The sequence below is a fragment of the Etheostoma spectabile genome, chromosome 14 (genome assembly GCF_008692095.1).
Source record: "Etheostoma spectabile isolate EspeVRDwgs_2016 chromosome 14, UIUC_Espe_1.0, whole genome shotgun sequence".
Taxonomy (NCBI): domain Eukaryota; kingdom Metazoa; phylum Chordata; class Actinopteri; order Perciformes; family Percidae; genus Etheostoma; species Etheostoma spectabile.
Window position 1 is genome coordinate 21,888,004 of NC_045746.1, and position 6,329 is coordinate 21,894,332.

Here is a 6,329-nt window from a genome sequence, read left to right on the forward strand (position 1 = left end):
TGAACTAGAATTAGCGGTAAAAGACTACCAGAACCCTCTTGACTCCCCCATTAATGATCAGGAACTAAGAGACAAACTCGGGGCCCTAAAACCCCGAAAAGCCAGTGGGCTCGATGGCATCATGAACGAGATGCTGAAATATACAAACCCTCAATTCCACCTGGCTGTTCTGAAACTCTTTAACTTGATTCTGAGTGTAGGTTACTTCCCTGACATCTGGAACCACGGTCTCATCACACCAATACACAAGTCTGGAGATAAATCTGACCCAAATAATTACAGAGGCATCTGTGTGAACAGTAATCTGGGGAAGCTCTTCTGTAGCATCATCAACTCCAGACTCAGAACCTTCCTTACCAAACACAATGTCTTGAGTAAAAGTCAAATTGGATTTGTACCAAAACACCGCACTTCAGATCATATTTACACCCTCCACACCCTGATAGACAAACACGTTCACCAAAACAACAAGAAAATCTACGCATGTTTCATAGATTTCAAAAAGGCATTCGACTCTATTTGGCACAGCGGTCTATTCTACAAAGTTATTGAATCTGGTGTAGGCGGTAAAACATATGACATCATTAAATCAATGTACACTAACAATAGGTGCAGTATTAAAATTGGAAATAAAAGAACAACATTCTTCACTCAGCAGCGTGGCGTGAGACAGGGCTGCTGTCTGAGTCCCACCCTGTTCAACATCTACATCAACCAGCTGGCCACCATCCTGGAGAAATCAGCAGCACCTGGTCTCACTGACACGACTATGAGATCAAGTTCTGCTCTATGCAGATGACTGGTTCTGTTGTCCCCTACAGAACAGGGCCTACAGCAGAAACTGGACTGTGGGAGCAGTACTGTCAGACCTGGGCCCTGACAGTAAACACACAAAGACAAAGACAATGACTTTCCGAATCAGAAAGAGATCCAGATCTCAAGGAAAGCAAGCTTCACATTAGGGAAAAATAAAAAGACAACTGTACACTACAATTATTTAGGACTGAAATAAGTTCCACTGGAAGTTTTAACCCAGCAATAATGGAGCTGAGAGAGAAAGCACGTAGGGCGTTCTATGCAATAAAAAGTCAAATCTACATTAAAATCCCAATCAGAATCTGGCTCAAAATACTAGAATGTGTACTAATGGCTGTTCTGCTTCTTACAGTGCAACGCTTTGCTGTTGCTCCTGCTTCTGCTTGCATATTTTGCTGAGTAATCGTGCTTTTCCTTGAGAAACTATGAGCAGCGGCTCGTGACACTTCAAAACACTGGACTAACATTTTTTGTAGACATGTAGGCTTGCCATATTTTAAAATTTTTCTGCGTGAGCGTGGCCTACCAATAGCTAAGCCTGTCCTACAGTGATTGTAGCTAAAGCTAATTAGCACAAGATGCCTCCTTCTCCGTAGAAGACTACTACAAAATCCTCAGAAGATTGCACTTCTGGAAACCAAGGTTCACCTTCTAGAAGTGAACGTGGAAGTACGGATCTTGTGGAAATGACACCACTTACCATGGACCAAACAATGGACAGAAGTATGCTAACACACGGCTAATTAGCACAACAAGGACTACAAAAGAAACAGGAGGGTGGAACTGGTAATAAATCAAAAAGTGGGTCTCCTGGAACTGGTCGCTGTCGGTGCGAAGCCTAAGAGTAAATCATTTTCTGGGAATGGGAGGACGACTAACGGGCCGGGCACAGGCCCTGAGGTTTGTGATATGACCGGCTGGCTGCATTATCATCTGGGCAGAGCGCTCTTCAACCCCTGTACCTAGTAGGACACAGCCGTGGACAGCTGCAAAGGGAAAATAAGCAACAAAAATGCCCCCCAACAACCTGGTGTGCAACTGGATAACAGATTTGCTCCTCTGCTGCAAGACGCTGGACAGCATCTGATGACGGGACTGCGTCTCATCACCACACAGCAGGGTAGGACTGAGAGCAATTCAAAAAGTAAAAAGTAACAACTGGGCCTCAAACCCTGAGTGGGTGACTCTGCTGTAAAAGATTTAAAAAACAGTTAAAAACACCAAAATACTATGTTTCCAAAGACAGGTGTCTGACTTGACCCAAAAATCCCAGATATCGTGCAGCACACCCAACTGTGAAGAACATTATTCTGCATATAGGGTCAAATGTGGTTGTAAAGCACAGTCTGAATTGCTGAAACTGGACTTTAGGGAACTGCTTGACACAGTCACCCCCTAAGCGCAAATGTGTTATCAGTGGCTATACGTCAGTCAGAAGAGGAATGAGAGATTCAGCCGATGTGGGACTAAACAAATGGCTTTCAACTGAATGTACGTCACCTCTCTGAAGTTCATTGACAATTTAAACATTTTGGGAGCGCAGACATCTTTTTAAGCAGATAGACTTTCCTTAACAAGCCAGGAGTAAAGCTGTTCACCTCTAATCTGCTTTACTTTTGCGACACATGCTCCTTGCCAAGGTCACAAAACAAAAGGAAGACACACAAAGTGCGGCAAGTGATCCAGCACAGCCCCCGCCTGTGCAAAGATTTGAACATGGGAGACAAGAGAGAGAGACACGAAACCTCACTCCCTCTTCACCCGTCCCAGCACCCCTCAAACCTTCCCAACCCCGAACCTTCGAGGATTCATCGCTGTCTCTACTGATGTCTCCACACACCCTTTCCTTATTTCCCCCATCAATATGCACCCTTCCTACCCCCATGGCTCAACCCCGGGCAAAAGTAAAACGCCAAGCAACATACCAGGATGTCAGAAAACTCCTTCCCCCCAGATGATAAGGACGCTTGTGTGCAAAATCTGGCAAGCACTATCTGATATGTGCCGGGCCTTGGCTGCAGGACTATGATACTAATGACTCTTTCAAGACAGCCCGGGCCCTGTGGATTCAATTCTTCCTCAATTTCGTGTGATAGGTAATAGGAAAAGAATGGTGAATAAGCACTTAACTGCAAACTTAGCAAATTTAGCATCCATCCTCGTCAGCTACAGCCTTGCCCAAAAAATGAAACCACTAACTAGCCTTACTAAACGTCAGGTCTTTGGCAGGAAAATCATTTTTAATCAATGATTTTATTTCTAAGCACATCTAGATTTATGTTTTTAACTGAAACCTGGTTAGACCCTAATAACAGCGCTCGCTGTTCTATCGAGTCAGCTCCCTTAACTCAGTTTTATGAGTGAGAAGAGTGAATAAGAAAGGAGGGGAGTCGCCATTTTGTTTAATGACTCATTCCACTGTACGCAAATGTTATGGAAATTTGTTTCTTTGAATATGTTGCTTTCAATTAAGATCTTCCCCTCAAGCGATGTTTCTAAATATCTACAGGCCACTAAATATGTGCAACCTTCATTGAGATTCACTGAACTGCTGTCTATATCTGCATTAACTTTGATTGGTAATCATTGCGGGTGATTTTAACATTCATGTTGACACCCCAGGACAGGGGGACCAAAGAGCTGTGTTGTGTTTTGAGAACTATGGACTGACTCAGCATGTGACGGAGCCCACCCACAATAAGGGGCACACTCTGGACTTGATTGTCTCCAAAGGTTCTGAACATTTCAAGGTTGTGGTGTGACGTTGCTCTCTCAGATCATCCTGGTGTTCTTAACGGCACTATCTCTGGGCCAAAAAGTTCCAAACAAAGATAATCAGAAAACGGTATATCACTGAAAACACCAGTGACACATTATACAGCTTTCTCCTCCACACCAGCCCTCTCTGGCTATCAGTCAGTGAGTGTAGATAATTTCAACTGTAAAATTACAAATGTTTTGATGCCATTGCTCCCACTAAGGTCAAGTTGTATCTGGTAAGAAAAGATCTCCATGGAGAAATTCCTACTGGTGAGAACAGAAAAAAGAGAGTGTAGGAAGCTGAACGAAGGTGGCGAAAAACAAATCTCTGGTCCATTATAACTCCTATAAAGAGAGACTTCGATTAATTTGGAACTGAGGAATGCAAGAAGGTCCTTTTTCTCTGATATATCTCTAGAACAATAATAATCCCGTGCTTTGTTTGCTACTGTTGATAGGTTAACAAAACTCCAGTACCAGTAGCATCTGAACTTTTATCTAACAAGGCCTGCAATGACTTGCCTCCTTCTTCAAAGACAAATTCAAAAGATTAGACAAACAGTCAGTGCCCCAATCAAGTCCGGATAGTGTCACAGTGTTCAAGCAAAAATAGTCCAATATGACAGAATTTCACAGATCATCCATCAACCTGGAGGACATTATTCAACATCTGAAAACCTCGACCTGTGCCTTGATGTTCTACCAACGGGACTTTTCAAAAATTTCCAATTGTTTGACTTCTGATCTTCACAGATTGTGAACACATCTCTCTTTCAGGTATCTTCCACAGGCCCTGAAAACTGCAGTAACAAGCCACTCTTAAAAAGAAACACCTAGACAAGTCACTAATGAGCAACATAGGCCAATATCAAACCTCGTTTTTAAGTAAAATCATTGAAAAAGTAGTCTTTCAACAACTCAACCATTTCTTGTCACTAAGCAACAGTTTTGATACCTTTCAGTCGGGTTTCCGACCACACACAGCACTGAAACGGCTCTGTCAAAGTCTTAATGACATCCACCTAACACAGATAATGGCAAAATTTCAATCTTAGTATTACTTGATCTCAGTGCTGCATTTGACACGGTCGACCACGACATACTACTAGACCGATTGGAAAACTGCGTTGGCCTTTCTGGCTCAGTACTAAACTGGTTTGAATCCTACCTAAAGAATAGGGATTACTTGTGTCTATAGGTAATTATGCATCTGAGCGTACAAATAGACGTGGCGGAGTTCCGCAAGGCTCCATTCTGGGGCCTCTTCTGTTAACATCTACATGCTTCCACTGGCTCAGATTATGAGGAAAAAACAAAATAAGTTACCATAGTTATGCGGCGACACACAAATTTACATAACCTTTCGCCAGGGGACTATAGTCCAATACAAAAAACTGACTAAGTGCATCGAACAAATTAACGGTGGATGTGCCAGAACTTCTGAAATTAAATGAAGGAAAAAATGAGGTGGTTGTTTTTGGAGCAAGAGAGGAACGATTTAAAAGTCTGCCGTCAGTTCAAACAAACAATGTTAAAAACAACAGACAAAGCCAGAAATCTGGTGTAGTCATGGACTCAGACCTGAACTTTAACAGCCACATTAAGACAAATACAAAGTCAGCCTACTATCACCTAAGAATATCAAGGGTTAAAGGACTTATGTGTCAACAGGATTTGGAAAAACTTGTCCATGCCTTTATCTCAGTAGACTTGACTACTGTAACGGGGTCTTTACAGGTCTCCCTAAAAAATCAATCAGACAGCTGCAGCTGATTCAGAACGCTGCTGCTCGAGGCCTCACTAAGACCAAGAGACTGGATCACATCACTCCAGTTCTGAAGTCTTTACATGGTCCTGTCTCAAAATTGATTTCAAAGTACTCTTGCTAGTTTATAAATCACTTAACGGGTTTAGGTCCAAAATATATGCTGATCTGCTACTACCATGAACCACCCAGACCTCTCAGGTCATCTGGGACAGGTTGCTTTCTGTCCCCGAGTCAGAACAAACAGGGGAAGAGCTTTCAGTTTCTATGCTCCTCATATCTGGAATAAAATCCCAGAACCTGTAGATCCGCTGCTACTCTCAGTTCTTTTAACAGGTGAAGACCTTTCATTTGATGCTGCCTTTCTTTAAATGACTAATCATTCTTAAATTTCTTATGCTGCACGTAAATTTTATTCTTGTGTTTATGTTTCTTTTTGTTTTTAACGCTATTCATGTGTTTTACCGGTTTTTAATGCTTGTGATTTTTAAACTGTTTTACTTGTGTTTTATCTGTTTAATGATTTGTGTTAAAGCACTTGAATTGCCTTGTTCGTGAAATGTGCTATACAAATAAAGCTGCCTTGCCTTGCCTGCCTAGAGCCAATCCTGCTCTATGGTAGTGAGGTGTGGGGTCCTATTTCCTACCAGAATTCTTCCCACTTGGACAAAAACCCAGTTGAAATCCGCATCTAGAGTTCTGTAAAAGCATCCTACAGTGCACAGGAGAACCAACAACAACGCCGAGAGCTGAATTAGGCCAACCATTATTCATCAAAATTCAAAAACGTGCTAAATATTGGCTCCATCTAAAAAACAGCAACCCCCACTCCTATCGCAGAAGCCAAGGACCAAGAGGCTGGGCAAAGAGAAGAGTCCCCTCACTCAGCTGGTCCTGAGGCTCAGTCCACTTCCTGGCCCTGTTCTGCCTCAGGACCAGTCTGGACCCCAACCAATCAGAGTTAACCAAATTATAACACAACAGAAAC

General features: G+C 42.6%; 1 protein-coding gene across 1 annotated transcript in view; it reads right to left on the reverse strand.

Annotated features, from left to right (window-relative positions):
• LOC116701543 (CMP-N-acetylneuraminate-beta-galactosamide-alpha-2,3-sialyltransferase 1) overlaps positions 1-6,329 on the reverse strand; it is a 75,295-nt gene that overhangs the window by 48,291 nt on the left and 20,675 nt on the right. The gene's annotated exons all lie outside the window — the stretch shown is intronic.